This window comes from Vipera ursinii (genome assembly GCF_947247035.1).
Source record: "Vipera ursinii genome assembly, chromosome: 3".
Taxonomy (NCBI): domain Eukaryota; kingdom Metazoa; phylum Chordata; class Lepidosauria; order Squamata; family Viperidae; genus Vipera; species Vipera ursinii.
Window position 1 is genome coordinate 173184355 of NC_139516.1, and position 17221 is coordinate 173201575.

The following is a 17221-nucleotide window of genomic DNA, read 5'->3' on the forward strand; positions in this document are numbered from 1 at the left end:
ATGCAAATGTATAGTTATTGTTAATATCTGCACCCAGGAGAAAGCACGCTTAGAACACACAAAAACTGAACAATCACATTCTCACACCTATCTCACGTTAGAACAAACCTTACTGTGCAAAATAGCAAAGGGAGCATAAACAGACATGAAATTAAAGTCAAAGAGTTACAGTCAGACATGGTCACAAAGCTTTTACTTTGCTTTTCTTGACATTTCTCAACAGGGAGATTAAAGGTCCAGAAGAAAAAAAAACTACATGCCCTGAAGACGTTGGAAGCAGACCTGGAAGCCAGGAGAAGCAGTTTATCCTATCCATCCAAATTCTCTCCCTCCTTTTTTCTCCATACTTTCAAATTATTTACATTCTCATATACCTTTAAATAAACTTGGGGGGGAAGTGAGGTTAAGAGACAAATGGTCTTCCCATGTCTTTGTTTTATTTTACTTATTTGTAGTTTATATCTGGCCTTTTATCCTTGTCCTACATATAGCACTTTCTGCATTTTTTGCCACATCCATCATCTTGTGAGAAAGGTTAAGCTGAAAGAGAGTGATGGGTCTTAAGGTTATCTAATGAGCTTCAGTGGCTAAAAATGGACTTAAACCTGAGCTCCCTGGTCCTAGTTCAACAAGTGGGAATGCCTGATGAACAACAGTCTCCTCAGTCACTGAAGTCTTGTAGCTATCCACTAAAACCTCCTGCCTGTCACCCCATCCCCCGATACAGCTTCTGATTTTACTCAAAGCTCTTATGGGAGCTAGGCAGCTATTCTTGTGTTATCCTACACCAGCAGAAGACATGGACTGAAAACTATAGGGAGCATTGAGAAAATATGTAATAAGAAAAAGCAATTAAGACTTCCTCTTGCTGCCAATAAGGCAGTTGTGGAATACCAGTAACTGAAGGGCATTTTGCGTTATATGGGGGTTGGCTTCCTTCTCCATCAGTTCTGTCAGTAACAAAAACATATAAGCAGCATTTGGGGCATGGAATTTATTTGTGCTTATTAAACAACATGAGCACTTCTCCCTCTGCTCACTGTCCTGAAAAGTAGATGCAAAGGTTAGTGCTGAAAAAACTGGCTCAATGGTCCAGTGAAGCCTGTTATTTGGCAAACAACCGTGGTCTTCCCTAGCAGTAGATAGGCCAAGAGGGATCTCAGCACCTTGAAGCAAAAGGGCTATTTCTAGCTGCCAGCACAGTATTGTTTTGGCTCAGTGGTACAGGTGCTTGATTTCATACTTCGGTTCCCTGAATTGTGTTCACAAGACCCTAAATCCAGTGCATCAAGTTCCATACTTAAGGAGATACTTTTTTAGACTCTAGTGTTCACCCTGGTTTCTGCTTTTATTTTTCCTTGGTGACCTGGCCCTTACCCTCTTTGTTGCAGTGTGCTCATTTGGTTTCCCAGGAAAATGTTTTCCTTGTTTGAAGCAAGGAAATTGTCTTGGGGTAATTCCTGAAACACTGGAAGAATCCTCCCTTTTTTGACAGAACTTCTAAAATCTGTCTAAAAGACCTACTGTCAGTGGTGAAAGATTAAAGGAGGGGCTAAGGCCTATTTAGACCAACATTTTATTTCACCCAGTGGCTACGCAAATGTGCATGGGATGCTTTCTAGCTGTTCTGTACCAGCCTGCTACCAGCCCTGCAGAAAAGGCAGGGACAACCCCTTTACAACCGGCAAGAGGCTGGAATTACGCCTGCCAAATTTATAGCTACAAAAACAAACAAGACACGAACCAAGAAACAGGAGCTTTAAGAAACATGAACCATCCGAGCGGTTGCCTTCAGCAAACCAGCCCTCCCAGACATTCCCCTTATATAGAGTTCAGGGCGTGGCTTCTCTCTGCCTCCTTCTGAGAAGCCCCATTGCCTTCCTCTGTTTACTCCTAATTGACTGCCTCCTGTGTCGGGCGTCCTTGAACAGGGCCAGCTGTGGGTCATCTTCATCCACACTGTCAGGCTCACACAGCTGGGTCTCCGTGGTGACCAAGTGGGAGGGGCCTGGCTGAGGGCTATCATCAGCAAGATCTTCAACCCCCTCAGCAAGGTCTTCAACACCCCCCTCCTCCTCTGAGTCGTCCGACCCAACTGCCGAACCCACAGGCTGACCCTGAATCACAACACTAGCATAAGCATAGTTCCCCCCTAATTCAGAAGTAACATGAGTCTTAAATGCCACTAAATATTCATAGACTTCACCCTCATTCCTATGGAGGGAAGAATACCCTTAGCAACAGGACCATAAATCAGCCCTGTTAATACTGTATTTTCAAGACTAGATTTATTTAATAAATGAGTCATCTGAAAGTCCCAGAACTTCACCACACCTCACCACGATAATTTTGGACAGATCTGGAGCTTCTTCAGTGAATCAACAGCATACAAAGGTTCTGTCAACCCTTTTCCTGGCTTGTTCGCCAAGTCACCATTTTTAACCAACGACGTATCTCCATTCTACCATATTTATTTTCTCCAATTCTAAATAGAAACTGAATGTTAAATTTAGCTCATTCCCTTCCTTTTGAACTGTTTATTATTTATTTATTTATTTATTTTACTTATTTGATTTGTATACCGCCCTTCTCCCTAAGGACTCAGAAGCTGCTGAACCAGAGTGAATCCATTGCTGCCTCTCCAGCCAGCTTCCTTCCGTTCTTGAGTGTCAGTTGACTTCTCAGTTGGAGACGTGTTACAGTACGAGTAGGTTATATTGATAGTGATATAGGAAATGTGATTTGTGTAACATGCCTTTATAAACCCACCTCTGTAAAAATATAAATTTTCTTAATCACTAAAATATATAGATGGTGACCACGCATATCAGTGCAGTTGAAAACTACTTAAATGCATCTATGGGATGCATAAGCCCAAAAGATAGTGTTTACCTTTTCAAGAAAAGTATTTAATAATCAACAACGGATTTATAAAATAAACATTTTAGCTAATCTTTAATATTTGCTATTTTATTTTTAATATAGTTATTGAAATCAGTTTATAAGGCCCCTGATCTTACAAATGTGATCTTGGGTGTCTGACAAAAATGGAAAAAATACAATACAAAAATATATTTTATGTTACCGGTATCTTATACAAAGCACATCACATTTAAATCACCACTAGAGGGCACTTCAGTCCAGTTTATATTTTTTCAGAGAGGGTACAATAACTCCCCCCCCATATGATTTTTATTTGTTCAATAACTCTATCATTCATAAATGCAGCAACTGAGAAATAATGTTCTGTTGAACAGATTGATGCATCATTATAACATGCTAGTCAAATTCCATAAGCAGAAGTGTTTTAAGTTTCTTTCAGCTTTGTCTAAAGATATTGAAAGAAATTCAGAAAGCAATATTTAGTAGAATGTTTAGAAAGCTATATTTGTAGAATATAGATCTAAGACATGTTAGAATGAAAACTGAGTTGGATTTTGCAGAAGAGTGTTTCCTTCTCCATAGCATGTTGCTTGTTTATTTGCAAACTATGAAAATGCCACACACATAAACATACAAGTAACCTACAAAATGTCAGAGAGATAAATGCAGAGTAAAATTACCAAGCTATTTTTTTTCCTATATGATTGGTGTTAACTTTCTATTGGACTGAATTGGGGCTGACTTTAATCAATGCCATAAGATAAAGATGGATGATGGATGGAAAACAAAAGATAATCAAAACTTGAATATCGGCATATTTAGTGCTGTAATCTTCAGTAGAATGTGTTTTGCCAAAACTATTTTCCTATCTTTCCTGCTTCTAAAAATAAAAAATAAAAATAGATTTCAAGTGTACTGGACACTGCAAAGAACTGTAACAGGAAAATTTCATAAAACCGTTTACTTTGATGGAAGCTAAGACGGTCAGTTGCAGAACTATTTTTTTTTCTCTCCATACCCCAGGGTTTTCTTACTATGGAGAGCTTAGGTGAAATATACTCTGTTTTACAGATATGCTACCATATCCCTGAGTTCATCTGAGGTATAGCAATTATTTATAAGTTCCCCATGTAAGATAGGATAATACTGAATAAAGGGGCAAGATGTACACAAAGGCATCCTTGATAACAAATGATAGCAAAAAATATTTCCTACCACATGATCATTCAGATGTTGCAGGATGACTTAACAGCTCTGCAAGATTATAAAGTCCAAGTTATATAACTTGGCCAGATATATTCATTAAATTCCCAATAAAACCTATTTCCAGATGGTTTGAGGTATGTTATCTTCTCCAGGAAAAACATGACGATGTTATCTACATCTGCAAGAAAACAACCAAGCTCAGAGAGAAACAAGGACCACACAAAAAAGAACATGTTGATTGAATGCGGCAATATTCAAGTAAACCTTTGTTATAAGCAATAGCTTGTATACTCCTCTGTCCTTTTCCTTTGTTGCAGAAATATTAATATATTTTAATATCTCATTTGCTAATTTTCTCTGCCTGTTTTTTTAAATGGTTCACTATAATACCAAAAATGATTAGCAAGAAAGATGAATAACATAGCAATAGAATTGATTTTCATCAATTTTCAGTCATGTCTATCTGCAAGATGAATAGTACCAGACAAATTAAAATCTAGCTTTTTGAAATAGCAATTTAGTGAGGTATTTTTAACATCCTGTTTTGAGCCAGCACATTTTAAACTGCTATTACAGATAAAAGATGGTAACTGGCTTACTTACCTGAGCTGAATTCTGTTAAATTTCCTATTTCCTTCTTGGATATTATGCAGAGTTTTTTTCTTCCAAAAGTCTAACAATAAATATGATTTTCTGTGTCATAATTCAGTTTGAAAAGGAAGGTTCTATCACCCTATTACCATTTAACCTTCCAAAACAGTATTATTATTTGCACTTTCCCCCCTCTCTTAGGTAAGAATCTAATGGTCCAGGACAGGCAACTTGGTTTAACCTCCATTGCATCATATTTTGTTTGATATCAGATTTAAATTTCAATAGAAAAACAGCTTGATTTTATTTCTGTTGGGGAGTAAATATTTCTAAGCACACAAATGTTATGTAGCCAAGAGCAGAAAACCCTGTAAGTTAGAGTTCAAGAAATCTCCATTACAAAATAAAGCACTATAAATCAACAGTTAGCTTTGCTTCTTGTTCCATTGTATGCTAATATAGTGTCCCATGACTAGGTTTGCCATCCTTAAGAGTTGTAGTAATTAGTAGGGACGTATTGCCTAATCTGGCAAATAGTTCTTTGTATTTCTCTTAGCATATTGTCTAGCTTATTAGGCAGCAAAAGCTGAACACATTAGTACAAGAAAACAATAATTCATTCTTTAGGGAGGGGAAAAAGAAGCTTTTTTGAGTTGAGCTCAAATCCTACTGATTATATGGACCAGGATATACTACCTCTTCAGCAGCAATATTCCAGTCATCTCTTCAATCCTGGTTTTCTGGGGTGGAAATCATGTCTCCCATTGAAGACCATGCTTAGGGGTTTTTTTCTTCTTTTCTTTTCTTTTTTTGCTGGTATTGCTGTGATTTTAAAAGTAAATATTAGGAAGCATGCCATACCTATATAAATACTATTGTAAAAAAAAATTACAAATGTAGAACTGTGGAGGTCAATTCAGTGACTCATGTTGCAGCTCCTGCTCTCCTGAACAATGTAAGAGCTTACTTAGAGGGGTACAAAAATAGTTGGAAAATGCTGATGGCACATGTTCATCTGTTGTGTGAAAGAAGTAATACAGATAGGCCTCGTTTAACATCCATTCATTCAATAACCATTCAAAGATATAACAGCACTGAACACGGTATATTTACAACAGGTCCTCATAGTTGTAGCTGTCTCAGTATCCCTGTGATTGCAATTTCTAGTTTGCTATTTTGAGGTTGCAGCATCCTCAGGTCATCATTTGTGACCCTCACCACTGGCTTACAATTGGCAAAATGGGAACCCAGCAGGAAGTTGCAAATGATGATTATGTAATTTTGGAATGCTGCAGCCACATGGGATTCATCTAACAATAGCAACTGGGACCACCAGACCTGACCTTGTAAATCAGCGTGGTCATGTGACATTGTGCCTTATGACTGTGTTGCTTAACAACAGAATTCCCAGATCCAATTATCATTGTTAAGCGGAATTGTACTTGGATGGGTCAACATGTTTTCAGCAGAGTTGGGTCAACACGTATGGGTCAACATGTATTCAGCAGAGTTGTAGGAAGGAGAAAAGAAGAAAAGAAAAGAAAAACAACCACCAGTAATGAAAAGAGGACGAAATGCAAAAGGAACCAAGGAGATAGTGAGTGAAGACACAGGTAGGATGAACAGAAGGACCTGGAGCGGGATAAGAGGTCTTGAACAGAAAATAAATTGACACAAGAAACCTATTAACGATAGACTAATAGAGGCTATAATAGAGTAACAGAGAAGTAAAGAAGGGATTAATTATCTTTAGAATAAGTAGAGTTTACAAATCCCAAGATTAGAGAATAGAAGGGATACCAAACAAGAAGGTTTGCCATCTTCTTAGTAGATCCAGACTCTTCAGAGGCAATAGTTAATAGCACATACCTATAATAACAAGGGAAAAGATAAAAATTTAAAAGATGACATTGCAGTAATTGTACTTAGCAGAGCAAACTGTCACCCACCTGGCATTCAGGAACAAATGATGATTCCTTGGGAAAAAGTGCTTCTAGAGGCCTGAGAAACATCATTCAATGATTTATTTCATTTAAAGCTGGATTGTCCATCCGAGCTCAAGACAATGTAGCCCCCAATTTTATCCCTGCAAAATCTAGCAGTGGCTCTAAAATCATCCACTGATGTGATTAAATGGGAACTTGAATTCAAATATCCAAAGCAAGCTAGTACTTTAATTACCTATGATGCCATATTAGCCATGAAAGCTTCCACAACAGTATTCCATAGCACAATAGTATTAAGACTTTTGTATAAACGTCATTACATAGTTGGCAGTGTATTCAACATGATTCTTTGATTCTGCAGGCTACTGTAGCTCTTACTGTGAAAATAACTTGAAGGAGTATGTAACAATACATCCAAAAATTGATCTAAATCCAGAGTGATGTTTAAGCTAAAGAGGATTGTAAAAAAAGAACAAACAACTTAATCCAAACTCTGGGAAGTCTTTCACTTTTGAATATTTTTTCTATGTCATTAGCTGCCATAGAATACTTCTTAAATTGGGAATATTTATTTGTTCGTTTGTATCCCACCTCTACTATTTATAGATAACAGCAAGCAGCAAACATATCCAATATACCTTTCTCTGCCTATTTTCCCCACAATACCAACAACTGTGTATAGTGGGCTGGGCTGACAGAGAGTGATTGCCCCAATCACCCAGCTGGCTTTCATGGTGGGACGAGAACTCATGGTCTTCAACTTTCTAACCTGGTGACTTAACTACTAGACCAAACTAGCTCTTAGTAAGTCCAATTTCTCCTAAGTCCATAATCTCTTCTGTTTTATGATATTTTATTATTTAAAACAAAACCACTGGTGTAATAACTAGATTCTTCTAAAATCTTTGCCTATGAAAGAATAAAATCAATAAATAAGGAAATTAATGATAAATTAATGAACTTAGGTTCCTAAAGATATCGGATCCATTGCAAAGTTGGAGTTGGCAATGTTAAAGAGCCGTGATGGCGTAGTAATTAGAATGCAGTATTACAGGCTAATTCTGCTGACTGCTGATTGCCAGCAGTTCAGCAGTTTGATTCTCACCAGCATAAGTTTGACTCAGCCTTCCATCCTTCCGAGGTTGGTAAAATGAGGACCCAGATTGTTGGAGGCAATAAGCTGACTCTGTAAACCACTTAGAGAGGGCTGTAAAGCACTGTGAAAAGGTATATAAATCTAACTGCTATTGCTTTGACTAAAGTTGAGATGTAGCCAGTCAAAGATTTAACAAATCTTTTGTGTTGGAAATCTACATAGCCCTCAGTTATTTACAATAATTGGGACTGGAATTTCCATCACTAAGCCATGTAATCATAAAGTGTGACATCAGATATCCAGGCCAGTTAGTGATAGCTGTTTGGACATTTCCAGTTGCCATTGTTAAGTGAATTTCATGCCATGTTTAAGTGCAACTTCATGTGATTGACATTTGTGACTTCCTGATGGCTTCCCCATTGACTTTGCTTGATAGAATAGAATAGAATGGAATAGAATAGAATAGAATAGAATAGAATAGAATAGAATAGAATAGAATAGAATAGAATAACAAAGTTGAAAGGGACCTTGTACGTTATCTACTCCAATCCCCTGCCCAAGCAGGAGACCCTACACCATTTCTGACAGATGGCAGGCCAGTCTCTTCTTGAAAGCTTCCAGTGATGAAGCTCCCATAACGTCTGAAGGCAATCTATTCTACTGGTTGATTGTTCTCACCGTCAGAACATTTCTCCTTATTTCTAGGTTGAATATCTCCTTGATCAGTTTCCATCCATTATTCCTTGTCTGGCCTTCAGGTGCTTTGGAGAATAGGTTGATCCCCCTCCTCTCTGTGACAAATATTGGAAAAGGTTGCAAATGGCAATCACAGGATTATGTGACACTATGATGTCAAATTGTGAGCTAGTTGTTAAGGGCCCAGATCATGATTATGTGACCACAGGGACATTTTTTGATGCCCAGAGCTTCTAGAATCAGTTTTAATTTCCACTCAGTTGGTGCCATCATTACTTTGAACTAGTGGTTGTTAAGGACTAACTGTATAGTTGATATGGGAGGCAAAGAAAGTCCAGCTAAACAAACATATGCATTATTTATTAGCTCATTTTTCTTTTGATCTGTTACCTCTTTTATATTTCAATATCATCAGACACTTAAAAAGTGCTATAATAGATAATTGCCCAAGTGGTTGGGTAATTTATACTTCTATGGCTTCTAATCAAAATTTCATATTATACTGTGCTGGTAAGAATCATGAATGATAACTATAATGAAGAAAACATATTATAGAAGCACCTTTTTAAAAAAATGAATTATTCAGATGTTTATGTTAATACTATGATCATTCTGTTTTCAAAAAAGTGCTTGAGGTTTATTTGTTTGAGGAGACATTTCCACGCATACAGCATTAAAAAAAGCTATCAGTCCCAGAGAACAGCTGTTTAATTATTTAATTGCTCTGTTTCTTTGCCTGAGGTTTTCCCCAAAAAAATTAATGGAGACATGCTCAGCAACAGAGACCTGCCATCTAATTGAATCAGATCCTGTAAGAAAGTACTGCTTTTTCAGGTAAAAGAGTCAATTGATTCTAATTTGGGGTTAAATCATTAGCCCTATTTCACTTTAATTTCCAAAATTTCTGATTCCATATATAATGGACAATGCCTAACTTTCAAGTTTAACTGTACTGCATCCTACTAATTATTTTTCAGCAACGATTGTGTCACTTTGTGTAATGATAAAGTTCATCAGAACATTTTAACCTGAGAAGTAAGACTGATAATTACAATAACAGAATCCAAGTTACTGGAGATAATGGGAAATCTGAAAAAGAGAGCTAACATAATTAAACTTAAAGGCATTTACGTTGTATGTATATAAAATAATATAATGTGCTTTTAGTGCGTATTTTTCACTATTTTAGGTAACTTGAGTCATTAGGACATTGCTTCATAATCTCAGCTTCGTATATTTCATTCCTATCCATCATTGTTCATTACAATGTTTTCTCCTGTTATATTGTTATCCCTTAAAATTCAGTCCAATCAGGGAAGATTGGATATGATGTGTATTTTAGGAAAATGGTTTAAGCGTCAGCATTTCTAGAGAAAAATAATTCAAATATTAAGTAGGCCAGTTTCAATGAAATAGACCAGAGGTGTTAAACTGGTGGCCCGCGGGCCTGATGTGTCATGCACAAAGCACACCCACACCCCGGCTTGGCAAAGGCAAAAAACATCACAATACGTCATGTGTGATCGGGTTTGACACCGGTGGAATAAAGTTTCTCTTTTTTGAATGGAAGATGCTCAAGGGTATTAAAAAAATTGTATAAAGATAATTTTATGTCAGTTCTGTAAACAGCAGCCTAAATTCATTTACTGCAAATAATTAGTTTTAGCAAGTCTGTATTAAGCCATTATATCCAGGTTCTATTTATTTTTAATATCTTTTTTATTAGAAACTTGTTTTGTAAAATAGAATATAAAAACATCTTCTCTGGTATATATTTTTCAATGACTTTTCAGGCAACTTAATCTTACTGTGCAGTTAATGAGAGAAAACAATATTTTTGAGAATATTCCATAACATATTTCATAAATACATTGAAAAAATATGTTATAAAAAGTATTAGAATATTATACTTACCACCTTAAATATTTCTCTCATTCTGTTCTTGTTTTAAATGCCCTACGCCTGTACATTAAAAGAGCAGAATTAAAATCAATTTGAGGATCCAATCTATTTTCAATGTATTGTTTTGGGTTGTCACACCTTTTGCACTAATAACAAATTTTACTGCTTCTCCTAGTCAAAATGTCCTGTTATGATACTAGATAGTCTGAAAAACCAAGGAGAAAGGCCAAAATTAATCATTTGGGTTAGAAAAGACAATTAAGAAATATTGAATTTTTCCTCTCCATTTGGAAATGAAATAAAGATTAATGTTATTAAAATCCCATCAGGGCTCTAGAGAAGCTAGAAATAACTTTTGGCGCCTATGTAATTTCTTCTTCTATTCCTAGATCTTTACAGTTTAAGCTTCAGTACAAATTAATTCAGTATGAAAAATGGGAAAAAAGAATTAAAGTTTTATTTGTAAGCATCAATCAGGCGGTGCCTGAACATCTTTGAAAAGGAATAAATACAAGTACTTACTTGGTGTGAAATGAGTCAGATGAAATTATCCCATCCTAAATAAAATTTCAGCAACCAAAACTGTTAAAAATATTTAAAATGGTACATATGGATAGGGGTATTTCATCAGTTTTATATAAAAACTATTGCATTAAGCATGACAGATTACCTTGAAAGTAATCCTGAGAAAGTGATTTGAGCTTTAATTTGATGAATTTTATCAAACTATGTTGTGATATTGAATTATTTTTAAATATTTCAGCATATCACTAAAACTTTACTATAAAGTAGTCCATATATATCATTGTTATCTGCTAAGATTACACTGAATAACTTGCAATAGTTCTGGATAACGTTGGCAGGAATGTTACCCAATTGGCCTTTGGTGAAAATGCTTATTTAAGCAGTGCTTTTAGTTTTCTGTTGAAATTTGGGGGGTAAATCACTAATATTTTCTTTGTAATGCAGTAACTGCTGAATTATTTGCAATGTATGTTTCCCAATACATATTCAACATAAATATTATAATATAAATATTAGCATATTCAGGTGACACGTAGGTGGCTTCTGGTAGTGATTACTGCTTCCCTTGGGAGGGGATGGTGCCCCAGTTTTTTAAGAAGGCTGTCTGTGGTCCACCATCTTCTTAAGTGGCCATTGCTACACTCCACCCTTGTCCTTCCCTTTCTGGGGAAGGTTGTTGAGAAGGTGGTTGTGTGGCAGCTGAAGATGTTCCTGGGTGAAATGTATTATCTGTACTCTTTCAGTTAGGATTCAGACCTGCATGGAAACATCATTGGTTGCTCATTTGTTGATCTCTGGTGGGAAGGGGATGGGGTTAGTGTGTCTATTGTCACTCTACTTTATCTCTCAGTGGCCTTTGGTATAATTGACCATGATTCTTCTGGAGAAGCTTCAGGGATTGGGAGTGGGGAGTACTCTGTTGTCCTGCTTCACTTTTGTCCTCTGTGGTTGCTCTCAGATGGTATTAATAAGAAATGACATTTCTGGTCCTCATCTTCTCATCTGGTTTTCCGAGGTCCTGCAGGGGTTGGTAATTTCTCTGCTTCTGTTTAACATCTATATGAAGATGCTGGGCAAGATCATCCCGCCACCATGGTCTGAGAAATCATCAATATGCTATGACACCCAGCTGTATGTCTCAGCCTATGAGGAGTTAAGTGATCTTCCTCTCACAGGACTGTATGGGGAGCAATGACTAAAAATGAAGTCGGGAAAGATGAAATAGCTCTGAGTTTGGGATTCTTTGGTCCATAGAAAAGAATGCACTCTACATGGGATTGCCTTTAAAATGTATCTGGAAGCTTCAATTGGTTCAAAATATAATGTCCTGGATGATTTTGTGCAAGCCTAGATTTGCACATGTGTCACCTCTCCTATGGGAGTTGCATTGGCTTCTAATTTGCTTCCAGAGCTTATTCAAGCTGCTGGTTGTCACCTTCAAAACCCTACATGGCTGGAGACATGGTTACTTGAAGCACAGTATTTTCTCAGTGATAACCACCCGATCCATCAGAACAAGTAGACAGGGAATGCTATGGGTACCCTCTCCTAAGGAGATCCATCTAGCAGGACCAAGAGAAGGATTTTTTCCATGGTGGCTCACTCCCTGTGGACCATGATCATGCAGAAATACCATTGGCCCCACTTTGACACTTCTTTTCAAGGCTCTGAAGAAATGGTTCTGCCAATGGGCCTGGGGACTCCAGAGTGATATGGAACCCATCAAATGGCTTGTTTGATTGTTGTCTGTCCTAGCTCCCCCCCTTCCAAAAAAAGCCACAACAAAAATGAAATGAAATTTTCATTTCTAAAATAAAAGACACATATTTATTGTTTAAAAATCATTTTGCATTAATATTATTTTGGACTATGGTGGTGCTGTTACATGTTGTTAAACATGTATCTCTTCTCAAGATTAGACCTATGGATATTTGGGTTATTTTCAGTATACTTTTTCAATTTGCAATCTCTTATTTTTATTTTTTATTTCTGCTATTCTTCTTAGTTTTTTTTTCAAATTCTTTGTTTAAGTCAAGGTTTATATCAATATGAAGCCCTAGTTTTCCAGGGCTTTCTATATTTTTCAACCAGAATACATCCATGTATATCTCATTAAAGCAAATCACATGTTAGATGAATTGGTGCTTTAAAGCTATAAAATAATCTTTTGACCTCTTCTTCGACAATCCAAGTGTCATGGTTCTGATAGATGAAACTCTTCAAAAGAACTTTGAGGCATTGTTTACCTTAAAGGATCTTTTATTCAAGAAACAAAGTATTGGCGCTACATACCTAGTTGAAACCAGAAACTAAATTCCCCTCCTCTGGAAACAAAGTAACAAAGTGCAATTCCCTCCTCCAATAAACAATCATAAATCACATTCCCCAATTAGTTTGAAGCATGGGCTTTCTCCCTAGCTCTCCAGCCTGTCAAAACACTATTAGCTCTGGGCCCAATGTCCTTGGGTTCCCACGATTAAGTTATTATTGTTATGACTAGCTGGACTCTCATTCCTATTCCCCCTCCCAGCACCAACTAATTCTAAAAGCAATAGAGAAAATGGCTGCATTTCCATCTATTGTCAAAGCAAGAACATCCAATGTTAGTAGCGTTGACATCAAGTTCTTATGTTAAATAAGAATGTATTTTCAGTTTATATAAAAGAACTCTATCCTCCACTACCCTAGCAAAGTGAAGACTCTCAACAGGCAATAGCCACAATCTTAGGCCCTGGATGACATTTTATTCAATTTTCAAGTGGTTCATTTTGGAAGAGAATTTAGGAAAGATTCACCTGAAGGCAAGGATGAAGGTGCTGAGTTTTCTTTGGCAATTTTAATACAGGTCTGAGGTGAATGAAGGTCTGAACTGAATCCATGATGTGAGTAGTATCTTTGCAAATAGTCATAAAAAGTTAACCAGAAGTGACATTTTATATACATGAGCTGAAATACTCTGATGATTGCCAGTTCTCCAAAGTTTGAAATTAAAGATCTCAGATTTTGCCAGTTAAAAATTATTTTAGAATTTTGTACAATAATACAGGTAGCCCTCAACTTATGAACACAATTGAACCCAATGTTTGTGTTGCAAGGTGAGACAGATGTTAAGTTGAGTTTTGCCCCATTTTATGACCTTTCTTGCCACAGTTGTTAAGTCAATCTTTGCAGTTGTTAAATTAGTCACACGGTTGTTAAATAAGAGAAGGTTGCAAAAGATGATCACATGATCCCCGACACTGCAACCATCATAAATGTTTCAGTTGACAAGCTTCTGAATTTTGATCACATGACCTTGAGGATGCTGCAACGGTGACAAATGATCATAAGTAACTTTCTTCAGTGTCATTGTAACTTTGAAGAGTCACTAAATGAACTGTTATAAGTTGAGGACTACCTGTAATCTTCTCTGAGAGAAGAACTAGTCTTTTAAAAATTAATGGAGGAGAGAGAGAAAATGAAAAGAAATAGTTTTCTACTGCTTTTCTTCTTCCCTTTAGCTGCTTCTCATCCTGCCTTGATCTCTCACTATTGCTCCTCAAGGCCTATGCTTCTCTCTTCAGACACAGGATTCTTATCATTTACCGGACATTGACAGGTGAGCTAAACTTCTTTGAAAACAGTACAGTTCTTATATAGGTCTCCTGGTTTACATCTTGCTAAGAAAGTACAAAATTATAATTTCTGCTGTCCCATGTACAAGTAATAGGTAAGAACTGGTAAGGATCACCTTCCGAGACCTCTTTCATAAGAACTGCTGTTTCACTTGACTCAGGATGTGGATTTCATTTGGTATTTGGAAATATATATCTCCTTTGTTACATTTTTCTGTACTTGCAGTGAAGGTGCATCTTGGTTCTGCAATAGACTCAGCAGAATTATCAATTCTTATGTGGCAGGCATTTTGGAATGTGTTAAGTAATTGTACTAATACACAAAAATGTTGCTTAAAAAGGTAAACAACATCAGGATGTTGTTTCATGCATACTGAAGTACAATATGTGCACTAATCAGAGTGCGGATTGATAAATGTTATTACACTCACAAAAATAGCACGTCAGGATATAATGTAATTTGAAAAAGCTTGGAGAATCACATCAACAGACATCTGAAGGAGAATTAGCAAGGCATCAAATGCCATGCAGATTTTCTTTACTGCTAGTTGAATATTCTGTGGAATTCTGAAACAAGCAAGTTAAAAAAATATGCTGAATGAAGGCTTCAAGGAAGAAAGCAACAAGATTGTTTTTGTCTCCTATTTTCTCTGAATGTCACAAAATTGATTTAAACAATTGGCAAACCTAGAAATGCACAGCCTTTCTGGCAACCTCCACTGATATTCCAGCAGGCACAGTGATCGGAAGGCAGAAAATAACGATTTGTAATTCTCTCCAATTGTTCAAGTTTTTAAGCAAAAAAAGTAAAGTTTGTTTTGCCAAATAATCTGCTATTGCATTTGTCAATAAAATGTTTTCTTCTTCTTTTTTTGGCTGTCTCTCTGCAGGCCACATTTAATGACAACCTCATCATGTAAAAGAAGCATCTAAAATGGTAGTGAAGAAGTAAAACAGTTGTCCTAACAAGTTGTTTCAGTTGCTTGGTAACACTTAAGGCAAATGTATTGGGTATTACAGGCAATTTAAGGAATTTGGGAGCCCAAGGCAACCTCAGGGCTAGAGCTCCATGCTCTCCCTTTCCTGCCAGACCTAAACCTGAACTAAAAGATATTTTAAAGATGCTGGTTATCACCTATGGCACAGGTCCAAGCTACCTAAGGAACTGTCTCACCCCAATGGGATTGGCCCACCACACTCATTCCAGCGGAAGGGGCATACTGTGGACATCATTGGTCAAGAAATTCTGGCTAGCAGGATGCAGGAGAAGGGCCTTTTCTGTCTACACTCTGGAACCTTGTGCCCCTCAAGGAGAGATCTATCCCAGCCTGCTTGGCTTTCTAAAAGAGTCTCAAAACCTGGCTCTGCCAATCGGTCTGGGATCCTGATGGTCCATTCCATGCTGGAGGTGAGTTAGTGGACTAGAAAGAAGATCCTGTTCTCACCCCATTGTATTATGGTTCCTAATTTATTTAATTTCTGTGTATTTTAATATTAATTTTTAAATGTTTCTATCTCTGTTTTAATGTTATTGTAAGCTGCCCAGTATTTGCTAAAACTCAAATACTTTGGCCACCTAATGAGAAGGAAGGACTCACTGGAGAAGAGCCTCATGCTGGGAAAGATTGAGGGCAAGAGAAGAAGGGGACGACAGAGAATGAGGTGGCTGGATGGAGTCACTGAAGCAGTAGGCGTGAGCTTAAATGGACTCCAGAAGATGGTAGAGGACAGGAAGGCCTGGAGGAACGTTGTCCATAGGGTTGGACACGACTTCGCAACTAATAACAACAACAAGCTGCCCAGAATTGCCTGACACTGAGATCTGTGACATATAAATTTAATACACAAATAAATATTGGAAATCTAAATATTTTCTACATTTATTTTAAAATAATTCTTTTTTAGACATACATTGGTTTTGGTTTTGGGATGCCACTTTCTCTGGTTTCTATTCTCTACCCTTCTACCAAACCTGTATAACAATTGCATGCATTTCAGCAAGTAGACAATAGAGTGAATGACAAAGAAATTATCATGAAACTTCTCCTACTTCTCTAAGTCAGTGTTGATATCTTTCTTTCCTGTCCTTTAGCCAATTAGGTTAAGGTAAAGGTTCCCCCGCACATGCGTGCTAGTTGTTTCCTACTCTAGGGGCCGGTGCTCATCTCTGTTTCAAAGCCGAAGAGCCAGCGTTTGTCTGAGGACGTCTCCATGGTCATGTGGCCAGCATGACTAGACGCCAAAGGCGCACGGAATGCTGTTACCTTCCCACCATAGTGGTCCCTAATTTTCTACTTGCATTTTTACATGCTTTCGAACTGCTAGGTTGGCAGAAGCTGGGATGAGTAACAGGCACTCACTCTGTTACACAGCACTTGGGATTCCACCCGCCAAACTGCTGACCATCTGGTCGACAAGCTCAGCATCCTAAACCACTGAGCCACCGCGTCCCTATATTAGTTATATTTAGGGTATATTTAGCCAATTACTTATCCACAATAAGCTTCTCTTTCTAATGCAGAGCTTTTGACTTTATTTTGTGAAGGGCAAACAGCAAACACACAATGTGAGATGGATCACCCATCTCCATATGTGGACACACACTCAGCTAATGCCCACTTTGTCTCTCTTCAGTTACCACATAGTGTGACATGCCTACAAAAAAGGCAACTGCAATTTTAGTCTGCCTCAACAAAATCTCACTAAGTTTTGGATTCTAACAGAAAAATGTGATTTAGCTTTTTAACTGTACCATTAAATTG

The 17221-nt window shown here is 37.2% G+C and overlaps 1 long non-coding RNA gene across 2 annotated transcripts; it reads left to right on the forward strand.

The window, feature by feature from the left end:
• The first annotated feature begins 2211 nt into the window (after positions 1–2211).
• On the forward strand, positions 2212–16314 carry LOC310638147. 2 transcript variants are annotated; one of them, XR_014492050.1, is made up of 9 exons: positions 2212–2707; positions 4242–6293; positions 7233–7430; positions 9160–9252; positions 11861–11997; positions 13691–13727; positions 14346–14443; positions 15350–15867; positions 15998–16314. It is a non-coding gene; the product is annotated as an uncharacterized lncRNA (long non-coding RNA). The 2 variants fall into 2 exon arrangements; XR_014492051.1 differs by lacking the exon at positions 13691–13727 and having other exon boundaries at positions 2222–2707; positions 4242–4347.
• The last annotated feature ends 907 nt before the right edge of the window (positions 16315–17221 follow it).